Source organism: Lactuca virosa, chromosome 6 (assembly GCF_052849685.1).
Source record: "Lactuca virosa cultivar CGN04683 chromosome 6, Lactuca_virosa_CGN04683_v6, whole genome shotgun sequence".
NCBI classification, from domain to species: domain Eukaryota; kingdom Viridiplantae; phylum Streptophyta; class Magnoliopsida; order Asterales; family Asteraceae; genus Lactuca; species Lactuca virosa.
Window position 1 is genome coordinate 91,161,738 of NC_136431.1, and position 20,806 is coordinate 91,182,543.

At 36.9% G+C, this 20,806-nt stretch overlaps 1 long non-coding RNA gene across 2 annotated transcripts; it reads left to right on the forward strand.

The window, feature by feature from the left end:
* Positions 1–15,149: 15,149 nt before the first annotated feature.
* LOC145122679 (uncharacterized) lies at positions 15,150–20,120 on the forward strand. Of its 2 annotated transcripts, XR_013714705.1 has the most exons (5): positions 15,150–15,397; positions 16,145–16,795; positions 17,504–17,563; positions 19,403–19,469; positions 19,999–20,120. It is a non-coding gene; the product is annotated as an uncharacterized LOC145122679 (long non-coding RNA). The 2 variants fall into 2 exon arrangements; XR_013714704.1 differs by having other exon boundaries at positions 19,403–20,120.
* The last annotated feature ends 686 nt before the right edge of the window (positions 20,121–20,806 follow it).

Below are 20,806 nucleotides of genomic sequence, written 5' to 3' on the forward strand. Positions count from 1 at the left end.
ATTAAAGCCAAGAATTTACAATCAAGGCCCATTTTTGTTAAAAATGACATTTTAGCCCATGAAACCGTGAATTTCCAAATAAAGCCCATTTTTATGAAAGTTTACATTTTTGGCCCATAAAACCGTGAGTTGTGAAGTTAGGCCCATTAAAAACCGAAAATGGCACTAAAAACCCATATTGTTTATCTTTATTGTCAAGAATGGTCCTTTTATGTACATTCTTTGGATTTTCTAGTAACGTTTCCATGTTTATTCTTTTCAACATTTTACAAAGTTACTTCTAATAGTTTTCTTACAAATATCACCAATACTTGGAAGATATTTCGAAATTTTGTGAGTGTTGACAAGTTTTCATGATAGATTCACACCATATAACATGAAAATATACACATACATGCATAATACTTAAGATGAACACAAAACCAACTTGTATTCTCCCCCAAAACATAGTAAAACTCGAAAATAATGGGTATGAAGCTCACCTTGGGTGATGGATCAGTTTTGATTAGGAAATGAAAGAGAGTGAAGGTGTTTTTGGCCTAGAGTGTTCCTTTGGGAAGATCTTCGAAAACAAGATGATTCTAGGAGCATAAACACGAGAATGATGTTGTTTTGAGGAAAGATCTTAGCATAAGATGGAGTTAATCAACTTAAGTGTGAAGTAACTTACCTAGTATGTGAGTTTGGAGAACCTTCTTGAGCACACACACACACACTAACTCACGATTTATTAGAGGAAAAAGTGAGAGAGTTCTTGAGAATTTAGAGATAATTTTTAGTGTGTTTGAAGTTTGAATGGAGAGTTGGGAGGGTTAGAGGTCTCGGCCGAGATTAAGAAGAGAAAGAGAGAAGTTTAGCTTTGGGTCATTACATGGAGGATTATAAATAGCATGGATTACCTAGAAATATGTGATACAAATAGCGTGGATTACCACCATGCAATAAGGAGGTGTCAAGTATTAGGATAATTACCATTTTCTCTTTTTTTTAAACCGATAATGGAGAGGGGATGAAAGAAGAGAGCATTGGGCTTGGGTTTACGATGAAACCGAAAACACATTGGCCCAATAGAGGTTTTTCGGCCCATTGGGCACACACAAGCCTACGGCCCAAAATGGTAAAAGAAATGGGTTTTCGGCCCAATGTAGTTAAATAAATGGGTTTTCGGCCCATAGAGATAGAGGAAATGGTTTTCGGCCCAAGCATTAATGTTTAATGAATTTCGGCCCAATAAGTGAATCCTGGTCCAATAATAGGTTTGAATCGGGAAGTTAGGGTTACAAGATACATCAAAAGTAAATTACACATGGACAGAATTTCCTAGCCCTAAAATGCTAGTTGTGACATTATCCAAGTGGGAGACTGTTGGATTTGGTGTCTAAGCCCATAACTATAATTGGTATGTACTTGACCCGATTGTAGAATGGTCCCTTTTTGGGTTGCCTTCACCAATGCAATTTGATAGGAATGATTTTTGAGAATAAGGTTATTTTTTATTTACTAATATATTACAAGTATAATATAATAATATTATCTAATTAGTATTGATCAAGAATTAATTTGGAATTAATTTAGTGATCAAAATAGACTAATTAAATATATGGGGATTGATTATGTAAATCAATCATTCTTGTAATATGGACTAATGATCCATGACTATATGGTTGGGCTAAACCAATAAGATAATCCATGGATAGTCCATGGAGGTTAACCCATGTAGCATAAGAATGTGAAAAGTCATGGAGCATAAGGGTTTACAAAGTGTGACCCTAGTATTTGCCACATTATAAATAGTGCCCCCATAAGCCAAAATCGGCTACACACTCTTTGGAGTCAAGTATCTTATTCTCCTAAAACCTCCTCTTTCATTTTGGTGTTTGTGAACCAATAGATGCATCACACTTGAGGTGCTCAAGCTTTCATAGGTCCAGAACTCTACCCTACTCAAGAGGTAAGCATTCAAACTAAGTTTTATTTTATATAGATTCAATTGTATGCTAGCTAAGGAGAATGCTTTGGAAAATTGAAAATGCATGTATAATTAGAGAAAACATAGATCCAAAGCATTTAGGGTTGCATGTGCACCATAGGAGTGTTATAGTGCTCAAAACCCAACAACCTTCCACTAGCAGAGTTCTCATACAATAATAGTTATCATGCTAGTATCGACCGACCCCCGTTTGAGATGTTGTATGGGCGGAGGTGTAGGACTCCAGTTGTTGGGAGAGGTTGGGCATCGAGTCATGGGTAGCACCGAAGTGGTTCTTAAGACCTTTGAATTGATTCAGCAGGTGCGTGAAAGACTGCGGGTTGCGCAGAGCCGTCAGAAGAGCTATGCTGACCGTCGCCGATCAGACCTCGTGTTTCAGGTGGGAGATTATTTGTTGCTTAAGGTGTCACCTTGGAAAGGTGTCATCCATTTTCAGAAAAGGGGAACGTTGGGACCCCGATTCATTGGTCCATTTAGGATTTCCTCCCGTGTGGGCAAGTTCGCTTATCGGTTGAATCTCCCCGATGAGCTGAGTCAGATTCACAACACATCCACGTGTCTCAGTTGCGGAAGTGTGTACCCGATGAGACTACGGTTATTTCCTTAGATGATATTCAAGTGGATGGGAGCCTGAATTACGTGGAGAAGCCCATTGCAGTATTGGATAGAAAAACTAAAGCCCTTCACAACAAGATGGTGAAGTTGGTTAAGGTACAATGGCAACACCAGAAGGGCTCCGGATGGACGTGGGATCCGGAGGAAGAGATGCGAGAGCATTACATGGATCTGTTTGCGACAGCGGACTTCAAGGATGAAGTCTAGTTCAAGTGGGGGAGAGTTGTAACACTCCAATCCATGTAATTACCCTTCTTTCACTTTAAATGAAATTACTTTGTAAAAATGGTCCCTTTCGTACGTTGGGCGTACTTATTAGTATGCTTAGCGTACTGAAGAAGAATAATTGCGGAGGTAATCACGTATGCAGGGCGTACGAGAAGGTATGTGGGGCGTACGCGGCAGATGCCCAAAACCCTAACTTTCGGACTTATGACATATTTAAACACCCTTAAGTCATTTGGACCTTACCTTAGCCAGCCTCCATCACTCTCAAACGTCCCTAAAACCCTAAAATACTTTGTGTGTGTTTCTTGAGCTTGTGAGTGCCTCAAATACCCATTCTTGGTGTATTAGCAAAAAGGGAAGAAGTGGAAGTAAGCTTGAATGAGGGAAAGGCTTCTGGATCTTGCATTTAGAGCATTTTAGGAAGTTTGTGGAGGTAAAAAGCTTTCTCCTTGCTAATCCTTGTTGTTTATGGAGCTAGGGTTTTCTATGTAGTCCTATTTTTAGTTCATAAGTCATCTCTTGGGAGTTTGGGAAACTCCAGAGATTAGGAAGGGTAGATCTGAGGTCCTTTAGCTTGTTCATGTCATAAAAATGCACACTTGTTGGTTGTTTTGACTCCATTCATGAGTTAAGACCTTTGGAAAGGTCTTAATGGGTTTGAAAGAGTTGTTGGGAGCATATTGGGCATACAAAGGCATAAAGTTGCCAACTTTATGCCTTAGGACTCTTTAAACGATCTAAATCTGAGTTTTGAACGGAAGGTCTTCATGCATTAAGCTCTTAATGGAGGATGTTCTTATTCTGTTTGTACGTTGGGCATACCAACCGGTACGTTGCGCGTATAACCAAAGAACCAAGTATGCTTAGCGTACTTCTGATGAACGTCGGGCGTACGCTCAGCTGTGAGAGTTAGGCTTTGGTGGATTTTGTGGGCCATTTAGACTTCACTTAGCTTTGGGCCTGGACCATTAGGATGATGTTGGGCCTTGAGAATTGATTTGGGTTTTTGGTGTTTTGATTGGACCTTATTGGGTAATGTGGCCCATTATAGTTTGGACTTTGATCTTGGGCCCGTTATTGTAGGATAGACTTTTGGGCTTGAATGGTGGGCCAAAGATTATGATGTTGGGCCCTTAGCTGAATTTGTGTCATAAATATAATTAGGTTAATTTGTATATTTATACAGTTAGAGATTTAGGCTAGTAGTCGATCAGCTATCGTGTTCAGCAGACTGAGGTGAGTCTCCTCGTCATACCAATGGGTCGAAGGCACTAAGGCCGGCTACTTGTTATGAAGTCTTTAATAGTTGCATAAGAAATGAATGCGTTATTTGATGTGTTACGTGCCTATGTAAAGACCATGGGGGAGCCCATGGCAAATGGTTAAGACCATTGGGGGAGCCCATGGCCCGCGGGTGTAAGACCATGGGGGTAGCCCATGACATTCCGGATAAAGACCATGGAGAGAGTCCATGGCATCCTTATGTGTATGTTTGCATGGCATTATGTCGATATATGGTTGGGTATGTTTTGGGAAAACTCACTAAGCATTAGCTTACAGTTTGTTCGTTGTTTCAGGTACTTCGAGGTCTAAGGGCAAGGGTCCGACATGATGGCGCAGCGTGCACTCTCCAGTATTTTCCCCACTAGTTGTTATGGAAACTCTAATCTTTCTGAATAAGATGATTATGTATTGGAATCTTAGAAACAAATGTGGTTGAAATTTCTAAATATTGAATGGGAATTTTTAATTATTAAATGAAAATTTTTACTTGAATTTTGGACTGTTACACAAAGTGCGCTTAGAACTTGTCAATAGTCCCAACTGGAGCATATGTATCAAAGTAGTCAATACCGAGTTTTTGTCTAAAACCTTGAATGACTAACCGGGCTTTGAACTTGTCAATAGTCACATTAACATTCATTTTCTTTTTGAAAATCCATTTGCAACCAAGTGGTTTAGAACCCGGAGGCAAATCAGACAACACCCATGTGTTGTTCTCAAGAATTGACGACATTTCATCATCAATTGATTCCTTCCAAAAGGCACTATCACGAGACTCCATGGCCTCTTGATAAGTCTTAGGATCATCTTCAATACTATAGCAATAAGAGTACTCAAGATTAATTTCATCCCTTGAACCTTCCACCAAATACAGTTGGAATTCGGATCCGGAATTTTTCGCAATATGACCTCTTTTGCTTCTACGAAGCTTTTGTGGTTCTTGCACATTACCACCATCTTGACTTTCTGAATTTTTCTCTTTATAAGCACCAAATGTCAGATCCTTAGGCCTTTGAATCGATGAAAACCGCATCTCATCAAAAATTGCATCTCGTGATTCGATAACAGTGTTAACCGAAACCGAATCATTAGGTTCTATTACCTAAAACCTATATGCCTTTGAATGTTCAACATATCCAATGAATATACAATCAATTCCATGTTCTCCCAAATTCTTCTATTTGGGCTCAGTGATTTTTACAATTGCCCGACATCCCCAAACCCAAAAATAACTTAGATTCGGCTTTTTCTTGAACCAAATTTCATATGGGACTGTTTTGTTCCTTTAATTTGGAATCCTATTTAATAAATAGTAGGCCGTTAACATGGCCTCTCCCTAGAATCCTTCACTCAATCCCGAGTAAGTAAACATCGAGTTTACCATTTCCTTTAAAACTCGATTTTTGCGTTCAGCAATACCATTCTGTTGGGGCGTGTAAGGTGTCGTGATATCACTTTCCGAACTGATATTTCTACCCTATGCTTGGGTTACAAGAAATTCAGCCTAGGATAATCCAAGTGGACACTTACGATTCTAGGCACAGAAATCGCAAGCCAATATGCTAGAGGATTCTGAGAGTATGATGAAAAACGAGAGCTTCAAAACGTCTCTCTCTTCTGAAAAAGAAGAGCCATTTATATAATAAACGATATTAGGGTTTCATTAGGGTTGGGCCCCTATTAGTTTCTTTGGTAGCAAGTCAAGGTAATCCGGATTTTAATGAGAATCTAGGGTTACCAAAAGTAACGAGTTTCGTTAGTTTTACCATAATCACCCTCAAGAATCTGAATTTCCTTCTATGTACCCATAAGTAAAATTCGGAACGGGACCCCAGCCAGGGGCTCTGCCCCTTGGACCCCACTAGGGGCGCTGGCCCTAGACCCCGCCAAAGGGGCGCTGCCCCTTTGGAAACCCCGGACCCCCGACTAGTCGTCGAACCGGCTACTAATTTGATCTTATACATGCATGCTGTCACACCCCCGAACCAGACGGCGGAAACGTCTGGGGGCTCGTGTGACTATAAATTAAAATATCATCACAATGAATATACATGAAACATAACACATTCATCACCAAACATTACATATTACAGCTGGTATTGTTCACATCAAGTACATTGTCATAGGTTACATAAATCCAAAGTATTAATAGTACGATGAGTGACGTTACACAAAATAAATCCATACACACTTGAAAGTCCTTCTGCTTAACGATTACCTGAGAATACAAGTTATTTTGAAAACAGTCAACATATATAATGTTGATGAGTTCATAAGCATGTTTGAATGAAAGTCCTTGTATTGTTTGTAAAACCCAGAAAATCCGATATTTTCTATAAAAAGTCTAAAAAATGATGTGAAAATCGAGTATAAATGCATGTGTGAATTTCATAGTAGTGGCATATAGAAATGCAGTTCAACTTTCTTTGTATTCTTTCTGTTGTAAGTGGTATTTGAATAATAGTATTTCCCCAGAAAATCTGATATTTTCTGATTTATAAAAATGTCACGGTCTTTGCACTGTCGAAATGTTTTGTATCAATATGACTTACGAGTTTTTAATTTTCCGTAATGTCGTGATAGGAATGGATCTCTATATGAGTCGTTATAACCATACATGATAGTGACTGATTGCCTGTCTTGGCATTTTTCCAAACGCCGGATTTTCGATCAAGATTTTGTCACCCTAGACTGGCCTAGTCTTACTGTAGCGAACAGCTCAGGTGTGGGGGAGTCACCCCCGTATAGATCTATACACAAACTCTCGCTCTCCCTCCAGGAGACTCTGATTATAACTACAAGCTACGGCCATACACTCAGTGGTGTAAACCGACACGTCTCACTAGATCCCATTTGTCTCCACATAAATTTGTATAATGTTATATGTATTTAGAAGTTCGAACACTAGATGATGTATGAAATGAAAAGATAAGGCCCAACAAACATGAAGAAAAGGCAACTATGGCCCCTTAGACGTGTAAGTTATTTTCAGGCTAAATTAGCATGTAACTGAACCACTAAGGCCCAATAACAAGTAAAAGCTAAATTTGGCCCATTTAGCATGTAATTGGGTCACTGAGGCCCAATAGACTTGTGATGAATACATTGGGCCTAATAAAAATGTAATTGAATCACGAATGCCCAATAAACATGTATAGCAAATACTAGGCCCAATAATCGCACCATTGTTGTATTTCGTTTGATCGAATTATTTATCCATAGCGTTATAAAAAAATCCAATGTTTTCTTATAATGATATTTTGTAAAGTCCGTGTTTCTAGGCTAGGCATTAATATTGATGTGATAGTCTAGGTTAACCTTTGTAACTCATTTTGAAGAAATGAAAAGGAATTATGTGAATATTATGTGAAAATTATGTGTTTTTTGCTTAATTATTAGGGTTTAATTAATTAAGAATAAAAATGAGCGTCGAAAATAAATATTAGATAAAGCCGATATCTATTAAGAAAGTTGTAGTGGTCGTGACAAGGATTACGGATATATAAACAATACTGAAATCTGAGTTATAACGAAGAAGTTATGACCTGTCGAAGTTTCACGACAAAACCGGCACGGTGCCGAATGACGTAAAAACTGAGTTTTTGGTAAAATACTTTTTAGCCTTAGTAATCTAAACGAAAGTCGTAGTATTCGTTAAACCGAGAGTATATATCAAAAGAACGTCCATATCTGACTTCGTATGAGGAAGTTATGATTTTTCAAAGTTTCAGCTTAGTAGTAGTCAGCTAAAAACTCGAATTTTAGATCGAGTGATTTTTAGCCGACACAACCTAAACGAGAATCGAAGGTCTCGTCAATAGTAGTATAACGGTAAAAAGACAGACGAAAACGGACGTCGGATGAAGAAGTTATGAATTTTTAACGGATTTCCTGTCCCGGTCTGTTAAAAATAATAATATAAAAACTAAAGTCAAAATTAGCCGACGAAGTCTAAACGAAAGTTGTAGAGCGTAAATTTACCTACGCGTGCATATAAAGAACGTCAAAAACGGAGCCCGTATGCAAAAGTTATGGGTTTTAGAAGTTTTTGCACAAAAATCGAGAAAAAATTCCAAATCCGAGAAATTTCGCATGGTGGACTTCGGCCACGTCACCTTCGCTGCATGCGCGCCACGTGTCCGAAAACGCTGAGTCACCGAAGCCAGCTGGCGAGGCGTGTCGCCTTCCCTCGCATCAGAAGCGCGGTCCAGTAGCGATCCAACGCGTGCCCTTTCTCGCGTGTCCGAGCTTCGCACATAGCGCCACGACCGAACCCTCGGACCTAGGCCTCGGTCCAATCAGGAGGCTACACCAGGACCCTCGCACGTGCGAGCCATGTGCTTTCTCTTCGGATCTGCTGCCACCTGGAAGCCTCTCAGCCGTCCGATCAGAAGCCTCGCCCCTATAAATAGAAGGGTGCGAGGCCTCCCGGGGATAATTTGGAAACTTGTCATTTTTAACCCCTCTTTCAATATTTCTTTCATTCCAACTTCCCCCAAAGCCCCGGTATCATACCAAACACCCGAAACACGTCCCGAAGTGTCAGAGAAGCCCGAGAAATTTACCTTTTCGGTTTTGAAGCCCAACAATGGCAGAGCCCGGTTTCTCAATAAAACTTCTGGTTTTATTAGAAACGATCGTTTTAGGAAACGAAGTGTTGCCCGATTATCATTAAATCATGTGAGTGTATAGTTACTTTCACCTTACACATAGATATGAAGTATTTTATATAAAATACGTGCTATGTGAATATATATTGCTTGTTTATTTGAGATGGATGTTGAAGGAATGATTTATACAGGTTTTTAAATAATTTAAACCGTATATGTATTTTTATCTATAAATATGTTGGTTAAAACATGGGTAGATGAAATAGTTGGTGTGTGATGAAAGAGGAGTTGGATAAATGAGATGATCAGTGATATAGATCATGAGTTGAGGGTGAGTGGTGAATTATGAGAGAATCACTTACCCAAACGTTGGCCCCCGTCATTCAGCAGAGTATGGATGACAACCATGGACTATTCTAGATGATCTGTGGAACACTAGCAGGCTCGCAACCTGTAAGTGTGTGAACTATATGTTCATCAGTTGTACTCTAAAAACCCATTGGCACGTATTGCAGGGGGGATTCCCGTGAATAATACCGTCGATAAATAAGAGCTATGGACTTAGCACATGTTGTATAAACCCTGGCAGCTATGGACTTAGTGCCTGTTGTATAAACCCCGGCGACGATGTGACTTCATGCCTATTCCTTAGGATGAATCCTTAGGAATGAGTGATAGTTGATTCTTAGGGTAAATCCTTAAGAAATAAATAAGACAATGGGGTTGGGGTAATTTAGTTTATTGTTTGATGTTTAAGCATAATAAATTTATTTATTGTGGGTTGAAAACCCTATATGCTCACCAGGCTCCCAAGCCTGACCCACTCAGCTTTTTATTATTACAAGTAGTGGACCCCGAGCATAGTCGGATGATGATGAGAGATTTTTGGATTATAGGCCAGTAGTTGTAAATAACTGTTGTAAGGCTTAGAATGTCTTGTTTATGCTTTTGATCTGTATCGGAACATGACATCCCGAGGTTTTGATATAAAAGGAAAATATATACTTTCTTAAAGAAAGGTTTTGATAAATTTTTATCATGTTTTGTTTTGGGGACCAATTCCGCAACATCTTTTAAAAGGATTTCTCTGACTTTGTTTTAAAAGCATAAATTAAATCGGTCTTTTCTGGCCGAGAAATTAGGGGATGTCACATATTTTTAGTTTAAAACGTCAAAATTCTATAATTTGAACCCGTATTTATTAGAAATTACCCTTTAGGTCCCTTAAGAACTAATTTGAACATTTAAAGGCTTATTTTTACATAAAATGTCATTTTGGTCTATTTTAAATCAAAAATAACATTTTAGTCCATAAATTTATAAAAATTTATATTTTCGCCCCAAATGTTTAGTGATTGACGGGTTTGGCCCAAAAATACATATAATGACATTTTCAGTCCATTTTTGCAGAAAATTATAATTTCAGCCATTATTTGCATAAAATAACATTTTCGGCCCAATTTTTATAAAATTAACATTTTTGGTTCAAATCTTGAGATAGTGTCATTTTTAGCCCTTAATCTCGTTTATTCTCATTTTTGGCTCAAGTTTTGATTAAATAACATTTTAATCCCCAAAAAATGATATTTTTGCAATTTGGGCCCAATAGGCCGTCAGGCCCACATTAAGGCCCAAAATGCCAAATTTTACACTTTTGACCCTTAGAAAAATATGGTTGTTATAAAAACTCATTTTTAAGCTAATAATACCCTTTTAGCCCCTATAAAACCGTATTTGTCACTCTTGACCCCAAACTTTTGTTTATTTGCCAAAAATGATCCTTATACAAGATTTTGTTTGGTTTTTCACAACTTAGACATTTATAACACTTTTAACTTTGTAGTATAGTGTCTAAAGTGTTTTTGTTTGTGATTCTCACTTATTTTTGTTAGAATTTTATATATCCATCGAGTTTATCACACAAACACAACAAAAGCCAAGAAAATCACACATAACATGCATAAATACATAGATCTACACATAAATACTTGTATTCTCCCCCAAAAACAAGTGAAAACCGAAAACAAGGAGGTATGAACTCACATTTGCTTGTTGTTCTCGGTTTTGAAGAAGAAGTGAGTGTGTTTTCGGCCCTAGCAAGCCTTCTTGAGTAGATTTCGAGCTTAAGAAGTTTCTAAGAGTGTGATCATGGAGTAAAGCTATGTAAGAAGGAGTTTTTAATGTTAAAATGAAAGGAGATGTTTGTGTTTGATAACAACTTACCAAAGATTGAAAATACTTGATGAAGATCCTTGAAACACAAGCAAAATTTCGAGATCCTTGGAGGAAGGAGGATGATCTTGAGAGTGTTTAGAGAGGATTTGAAAGTGTGTGTGTGTGTGTGTGTGTGTGTTAGCTCTCGGCCGAGAGGATAAGAAGAGTGGGGAGAGAAGATGTGATGGACGCTTAGGAGTATGAGCCTTGTATTTGCTTATTGGGTAATTAGCATGGAGAACCACCATGCAACTGTAAGGTGTCAATGCATGGTAATTCTCTTATTTTCCCTTTTTTTTATATATATCTTGGCCGAGAATGGGCTAAAGAAAAAGGAGGTGGATTAGCTTGGCCCATTTCTAGCCTTGGTTCGAAATTATGAGGCCCAATAATTACTTTTCGGCCCATTGGGCTCATTAGATGGTTCACGGCCCAAATGACATGTAGGAATGGGTTTTATGGTTCATTAGGGTTAATTGGATCAATTATGGCCCAATAAGGCCCATTAGGGTTAGAATGAATCATTCTAGGCCCAAATGGTCCAAAATGTTATGGATTTATGAATTGGGTCCATTTAGAATCCAAATAGGGCTTCCAAGTCCAATATAGTTGAATTGAATGCTTATTGGTCAATTAGGTCCAATAAGGAAATCCTAGTCCATAATGAACTTGAACCTGGATCTCTAGGGTTTTCAACCCTTAATTGAACATAAGAGATGTATTTAAATGGGCATTGATTGATATTCACTTAGAGTGCATGCTTTACAACAGTTGAATGATTACATGAGAATAGAATTTTTCTAGCTAAAATGCTTAGTTGTGACACGTGCATTCCGCACCAACCCGTACACATATTAGAAAACAAATTAAGAAGCCCCTTAGCTCACATGCTAATTTCAGTTACATAAAATGACACGGTGACACTAAAATCACCAACATGCCGGTTAAAAAAAAAGTTCTTCCCCATCTACACGAGACAAATTGAATTTACCAATCTATAAATTAACCCTTTAAATTTCCACCACACCTAACCTCTATGAATCTTTCATCAACCATTTTAGTAAATTTACATCAAACCACTACAAACCAATAAACCTACTTACTAAAAATAAAAAGGATTGTTAATATGCATGTGTGTAACATGTGTAGCTTTCGAAGCTTTACCATTTTTACTGAGTCGGTCAGCATCAATGATCAAAGTCACCCTGTGGTTTAAAACTGAAAGTTGAAAATTCAGTAACATTTTGATAAGACATCATGTGCTACGTGGAACAATTAAGGACAAAGTTTAATAAATAAAGTTGTCATTTATATAAAGAGTAGTTTGACTATGCTACAAGCTAAACCGAAAGGTGTTTGCAAAGGACTTATATCTAAAGAGCTTTACACGTAGCCAAACAAATTGAACGAAGCTAACAACATTAATTTTGAGTCAAATCATGTTACAAGGTGCTTTTATAAATTCTGTTGGTCGGATATTTTCGTCTTCATTAGCTTTACCGTAAAGTATAAGGTAATTCTAAAATCAATGTTTTTTTCTTTAAAATGACGTCTCATCTTTATCATTGTCGACGTCACAAGTTACAACAAATACCAACAATTGTAGAAACAATTATAGATATACAGATCGTTTATTTAAATTATTCATAATAAATTCCACAAAAGTCAGTCTTTAAAAAAATTTGATTTTGAAATTGTTCTTGTTTTAAATTGTAACTTTGTTTACAAATTTGTTATAATTCTGACAACTTAGTCAATCAAATTGCTAGATTACGTGTATGACATAATGACATGACACTATTTGATGAAACTTAATAACTTTTATAGAATTTGCCTAATTAAATACATCTGTTTTATCGTTATCTTTCTAAAAATTAAAAGTTAAGGCATTTGATTTTAATTTTGGTTGAAAATTATATGTAGCAAAATGTAACCAATTAGTTTTCTTCATGGTTTACTTGCTAATTCTGTGTTTGAAATACATGATTGAAATCCAGTATCATTAAGTACAAGACTAGAAGTTTTAACATACATTCATTGCAAAATACAAATAATACGCGAAAGATAAAATATATATACTGAGATCAAATTCATGTTATTTCGACAAATAAGGGACAATGAAAAGACGTGCAGTTATATGTAATAGAAAAAAGGCCCACTTAAAGTTTACAGATCAGGCCCAAGTCACATCTTTGTACAGTTACTGAAAGGCTGAAGGCCCACTTTATGTAAATGTTAAAATGCATGCCACACCTCATTTTAAACACTATGATCGTGACAACATGCCTATCGAAATTATTATGTATTCTTACTGTTGGTCTCTAGGGTTATGGTTGATTTATGGGTCCGCAACAACCTTTTTTTTATCGACCCATGTTTGTTTTGTAATTTGTATTGCTTCAGCAAAAAATTATACCTATATTAAGAAACAATGTCGGTGAAGGTTTTTCTTAGTATTTTGTATTCTTTCAATTTTTAAAATAATACTAATATTTCTCTCTTTTTATTTTTGAAAATGTTACTTTAACATCATTCATTTTAAAATTTATAAATTGTCACTTCACCCATTTTTTAATTGTTCATGCTTATCCTTCATAGTCGCGTCTAAAATAATATTTTTCGTCTCCTTATTTTTTTAAATACTTTGTAAAATAATTTATTTTTTCTCTCTTCTTTCTAAAATATCATTTTGACTCCTTTCACTTTGAACTTCGTAAAATATCTTTTTCATTCCCTCCAATTTCTATACTTTTATGTTTATCTCTTGTGGTTTATGTTTCGATGTAATTTTTTTTTGTTTTCTTTTTTATTTTTATGTATGCTCTCTACGTATGAGTCGGAATACATATAATACGTTTTTTTATTATTATTTAACCATCCGTTCATTAACTTAAAACATTTTTTTCTTAGTTATTTTCTTTTGTAAATGTCTTGTGGCGAGTCTAAAACACATAACTATGTAGTTCACTATTTATGTGAAACCAATAGATTACCATATGTGTTCTAGAATTCCTGATTTTATATATATATATATATATATATATATATATATATATATATATATATATATATTCATTTGACGATATATAGTATATTTTCTACCAACAAAATACAACAATGTCTATTTTAATATGGTTACATTGAAACATTATAATATCATTAGATGAGTTATATAACCATTGAACTCTATTAAAAGTGTGTTTGGCAAAAGAGTTTATTAGCTTATTAATAGTTCTATATTGTTATAAGCTAAAAAAATATTCAGATAAAAACTACTTATAACGATGTCAAACCGCTAATAAGTCATTTTTTTTATACGTTATCTGTGTATCTCATACTCTCTTATTAGTTAATAAGCAATAAACTAATATACAATAAGTTTTTTTTTCCGAACACCCCTAAATGTGTAATGTTTGCTTCCATTTATTTCGCAAAAGAATAAAAACAGATTTAAGTGTGTAATAATTGCTTCCATGCAAAAGAAAAAAAAAATAACTAAACAATCTTATTAGCGTAACTTATTTACTGTATTTGTGGTGTATGTATTTTATCAATGTCCAATATTAGGCCCATCATTGCATACAGCCTCTTATGTTTTTGTATAATTATTGTACAAAATTAAAAATAAAAGGATTTTACCGTATAAAATCATAAAATAAAATAATTTTATTGTAAAAAATTATAACAAAATGGTTTTTCCACACATAAGAGGATAATATGTTGAGTTTTTTTAAGTCATAAAACCTTATTTTAGGCATGATCAATAAATAAAATAGTTTTTTTTTTGTATATAAAAATAATATAATGGTTTATTGAGCATCGGAGGATTAGGATTTTCCCAATTTATTATTGAATGTGTTTAATTCTTTGGAGACAATGAAGATAATTATCCGTCTAAAATCTCACCCTATGAATCTATCTTTATTATTTATTTATTTATTTATTTATCTATTCCCTCCTAAAATCTGTCTCTTCTTAAACGATATCATTCACTACCATTTTTTGTCGTAGCCCTACCTCTCGTTTCCTCTGATCCACCAACATTGTCAATCAACCAACCAAGCCAAACAAAGTCTATGACACCACCAACATCAAAACGTCCTTCTATTCAATTTTGAACGGCTCAATTACAATGTATGGAGTGAGATTTTCTCCACCCATATGTAAAGGCTTTAATGTCATCAACCACATCAACAATTCCATGCAAAACCAACAACCCATGAATGGTTAAGGTGGACTAGATCATAAAATTATGAATTTATGGATCCATATTTAAAGCTTTACCACAACATATGTTCAAGAGATATGTGATTGTTCTACAAGTTTGAGTCAATTTTGAAAATATATTCTGTGAGAACAAGGACACGAGATTTAAGCAAATTGATACCGAGTAAAGATCGTGATTGGTTATCTCTTTGTCATCATCGCCACAAATATGCATCATAGATAAACCTTGGTAATGTACATAATTAATGGTCTTTTTTCTAAATATGAGTATGTTGCCAAAATCATCCGCTACCGACCTCCTCTCAATTTTTTACGAAGACTAGATACATCTTGATGGAAATAATATCCAATGTCATTAACCATTTTGGTAGTATTTTTTAATAATAGCATGCTTCTTTTGGGTTGACTTCATGACCCAAATAGCATAAGAATATAGATATACATAAGATGTTAATTTATTATGGAATTAATAAATTAATTAGAAATTATTTTGGTTGTTAATTAAAATGTTTTAACTAATTAAAGGGCTTAAATATTAATTAATCAATGTGATTAATTGGAATATTCAAGCTCATGGAAAGCTTCATATGGGCTGTTTTAAGGTGTCTCTCGATAGGGATAAAGCTAATTTGAATCAGATAAGGATAAATCCTAAGTGTTTGTATCCTTCTAGAATTTTATCCGCTACCTATTTATAGATTGCTAGGGGTAAGCTCTAATGGTTGTATATTTCCTCACAAATTCGTCCATACTCTCTCTCTCTCTCTCTCTCTCTCTCTCTATATATATATATATATATATATATATATATATATATATATATATATATATATATATATATATATATATATATATATATATATATATATATATATATATCTCCATCTTTAGACGAAATCACAACATCTCTCATAGGGTTTGTGATTTTCGTATTAACCTTAGTTTGGGTTTAATCCTTTTGCTTTTGGTGTTGTAGGTCCGATTCCATTAGAGGGATGCTACATTGGATCCTTCATCCATACCAATGAACTAGAAGTCACGAGATCACAATCAAGCAACCAAGAGTGTAGTAATTCTTTCTTTTGTTGATTTTTAAAGTACGTTGCTAAAACTAGTAAAACCTAGATTCTAGGATGCATGTACACTTTGGTAAATCTTTTGACTATTCCATTACCTTTAGATAGTGTACTTGATGCTAATAATCCTCAAAAGATATTGGTACTATGTAACACCCCGACTCCCATGTATATAATTTTACAGTTTTATGTCTATCTCAGAAGATCTACTCGACGAGTTGGTGCCTAGACTCGTCGAGTAGGGGCGCGATTGGCCACATGATGTAAGTGACCAACTCGACGAGTCGATGAACCCGACTCGGCGAGTTGGAGTTGGAATGAGAAACCCTAATCCCCGGGGTTTTGCACCCTATTTAAGGGTCGCTTACCCCCTTAGCCTCCCTTACAGCCCCCTTTTGAGTCCAGAAACCCTAAATCGCTGCTTAGACTTCATTTTGGTGTGATTTAATCTTGGAAGGAAGATTATGAAGGGAAGAGCTTGAAGTGCAAGAAGTTGGAGCAAAAAGAGGCTGTGGATCCGAGTTCTACTTCATCTCAGCATCACCTGGAAGGTAACAAGTTGTTACCTTGGTTCTCCATTAGATAGATCTCTTGTTTCATGGTTTTGGAACCCTTTTTAGGGTATTGGGGTGGTATTCCGGATTTGGGGCAAGATCTGAGGTTGCAACTTCAGATCTGGACCCCTTTAGCCCCTTATTATCATAAAACCTCAGCCTTTGTCAAGCTATGGCCCTTTCCATTGTTTTAAGCTTCTTCTTTAGCTTGGTTTAACTCTTGAGACTTTGCATGCATGTAAAGTTTGCAACTTTACGTGATAACTAGTCCCTAGAAGGATAGATCTACCATTTGGAGCTTTGGAATGGCTCAAAATCATCTGGACAAGAAGTGGACTTTATGAACTCGACGAGTCGGATAAGGGACTCGACGAGTCAGGAAGGGTTTCCCGTTGGTTGGTTTCTGCATGTACTCGGCAAGTCAGCAGAGGACTCGACGAGTCAGTTAGGGTTTCCCCGACTTCTGGATACGCATAGACTCGACGAGTTGGTCGGAAACTCGGCGAGTCAGTAAGGTTTTTTTATGACCTTCTGAACTGTTAAGGAACTCGGCGAGTTGCTAGCTGCACTCGACGAGTAGGGGTCAACATGGACTATTGACTTGGACCGTTGACTTTGACTTGGACCAAGGGTTGACCAGTTTGACCTTTGGGGGTATTTTTCATAATTTGGGAATTTATGGAAGGGAGTCACCGGTGATTGTAGGTGTTGGATTAGGAGCTGCAATTGGAGGAGTCTGATTTATCGATTCGAGCTACTTGATAGGTGAGTTATCCTCACTATATCAACAGGGTCTAAGGCACCAATTTCGGCCCTTATCGGGTTGTATCCGGGTTATTGCATGATATGCTTATTGATTTACATCCTGGTAGTTAGGATGGTGATATCCTTAGTGACCTGGTTAGGTCGGTATCCTGGTATATAGGATGATGCTATGTTAGTGACCGGTTAGGTCTGTATCCTGGTTATAGGATGTTGCTATGATTGATGATCTGTTAGATCGGTTTGACTGTTATATATGCTAGCGTATGATATTATGTGCATATGTTTGTTTGATTGGGGGTTGGGTTGAGGCGGACCTGTAACGCCCGCAGATTCAAACTAGTTAATTTAGAGACGATAAGCGTCAAAAATGACTTTTTGATAGAGGGTTATTTAGAATAAATAATCTTAACTAAGTTGTAGTATATGTCACAAGGTTTCCGTACATATAAAGAAAGTTGAAATCCGAGTTATAACGAAGAAGTTATGACCTGTCGAAGTTTCGCGACAAAACCGGCACGACATCGGGAATCGTAAAACGTGAGTTTATGATAAACTACTTTTTATCCTTAGGGGTCTAAATGAAAGTTTTAGAGTACGTCTCCACCTACACGTGTATATAAAGAACGTCAAAAATGGAGCTCGTATGCAAAAGCTATGGCCTTCCGAAGATACAGTTGTGTCAAAAACCCTAATCTGACTGGACTCACGATGTGAGCCTCTTTTCTCATGACGTGAGGAGTCAAAATGCCACTTTTCAAAGCTAGAATGCAGATGGAAAGTCTACGGAACGGGCTCACGACGTGAGCATCAATTCTCACGACGTGAGTAGTCAAACGGACACTATGCAAGCCTAGAACGCAGGTGACGAAACTACGAGGTGATCAGGCATGGCTCACGACGTGAGCAATGAATTCTCACGACGTGAAAGGCCCAAAATCAGCCTATAAATAGCCCTTTCGACCCTAAGCTTCCTTACACCTAAATTTCTTCTCTCTCTCGTTTGTTGAGGCCGTTTCCGCCTCCTAAGCCCGACGATCACGAACCGCTGACCGTTTCTAGTTAGATTCTATCAAAGCACGCTAAGATGAGTGCATATTATTTTCATCTTACACATAGATATGAAGTAATTTATATAAAATTACGTGCTATGTGTGCATATTATCTGAATACTTGTTGTCTATGCTGGATAATCGATTTTATATACGTTTTAAATGATTTAAACTGTATATGTATTTTATATCTACAAATATGTTGGGGTAAAACATGGGTAGATAAAATAGTTGGTGTGTGATGAAAAATGAGTTGGAAGATGAGCTGAAAGGCGATATAGATCATGAGATGAGGGTGAGAGGTGAAAAGTGAGAAAAGCCTTTACCCAAACGTTGGCCCCGTCATCTAGCAGAGTATGGATGAAAACCACGGACTATTCTAGACAGTCCAATGGAACACTAGCAGGCTCGCAACCTGTAGGTGTTGTGAACGACGTGTTCACCCGATGTACTCTAAAAACCCATTGACATGTATTTCGGGTGGATTGCCGAAAATAATACTGTCGATAAATGAGCTATGGACTTAGCACCCGTTGGACGAACCCTGGCAACTATGGATTTAGTGTCTATTGTATAAACCCTGGCAACGATGTACTTCATGCCTATTCCTTAGGAATGAGTGGTAGATAATTCTTAAGGTAGATCCTTAAGAGTAAAAGAAGATAACGGGGATGGGTAATTGGGTTGATTGTTTGATGATTAAATATAATAATTATATTATTGTGGGTTGAAAACCCTATGTGCTCACCAGGTTTCCCAACCTGACCCATTCAGTTTATTTGTATCACAGGTGTTGATACGAAGCTACTTTACACTGAGAGATTTAAAGGAGATGTAGAGCACTAGTGTAAATAAATGTAAGGTCTGTTTATGCTTATGTTTCAGTATTGACGATGACAACCGAAACTTTTAATATGAACAAAATACATTTCTTCGGAATTGCTTTGATAATATATTTATCATGTTTTTCTGGGAACAAATTCCGCAATATATTTCTTTAAAAATATACTCTGATTTTCAAATTAAGCATAAACAAATCGGTCTTTTCTGGCCGTGAAAATTGGGAATGTCACAGGACCTGCTTTGTGCTGAAGGCCAACATACTCAGGGCGGTCCGGATAGACTACAGGCCCAGGAGGGCATGTTAGTCAGATCGAAGGCCCGGCGAGCGGTCTGGATGGGCTGTAGGCCCTGCGAGGCGGTCCAGACGTGTCGAAGTCTCGGAGAGCGGTCCAGATAGGCTGAAGGCCTGCGAGGCTGTCCAGTCAGGCTGAAGGCTCATTATGCATGTTGTTTGTTTATATATTATTGATATGTGTATGGCGTTGGTATTTTTGGGGTAACTCACTAAGCCTTCGAGCTTACATTTATCGATTATTGTTTCAGGTACTTCCGATGATCACGGGAAGGCGAAGGCGTGATCGTACCTCTCCTCACACTTTATGATCTTATGTTTTGATTCTGGGATACTCTAACAATATACTATTTTGAAAACAAGTTTTGTAATAATCATGGGTTTTGAAATGTTTTAAAAAGTTTAAATTTGGCATGATTTTTTATGGACGTTACATAATAGAAGAGAAATACATGACCACATCTCTCCCGTGACAACCGATTCATCATCAAAACCACATTCAAACATTCTTAATTACTGATAACTCGGGAACATGGTGGGCGTATAATCCTTTCCTTGACAACCAACAACCTCAACAACATCGCCGACAGCCACCTCTATCCAAAAGTCGACCGTCACCAACATCCGACAGTCGCCACCAATATCTAACAGTAACCAACTATGCATATAAGTTTTTATCCTACCCCCGGTGTTGACTCCCACTCTCGACAACAATTTTAATAACCCAGTGGCCATATAAATCTATTCGTCTGCTTGGCCCATCTCCTTTATAAAGCAACATTAACCACCAATACCCATTGCTCACCAAGGCCACTACAACAAATCCAACCCAACAAATGCCCATTATAACATCAACAACCAACACCAGCATGGTCATGTTCTACTCCAAACCAGCTCGATTCTCCCAATCTAATATCTACCACTATGAAGAAGCCCATACCAAAACAGTTGGTACATAGACATTGGGGAAACTAACCATATACATATCAATATATGAAAACTAAATCACGCCCTAGATAAAGAGGACACATAGTTTTTATATTAGTCGGTAATGGGTCC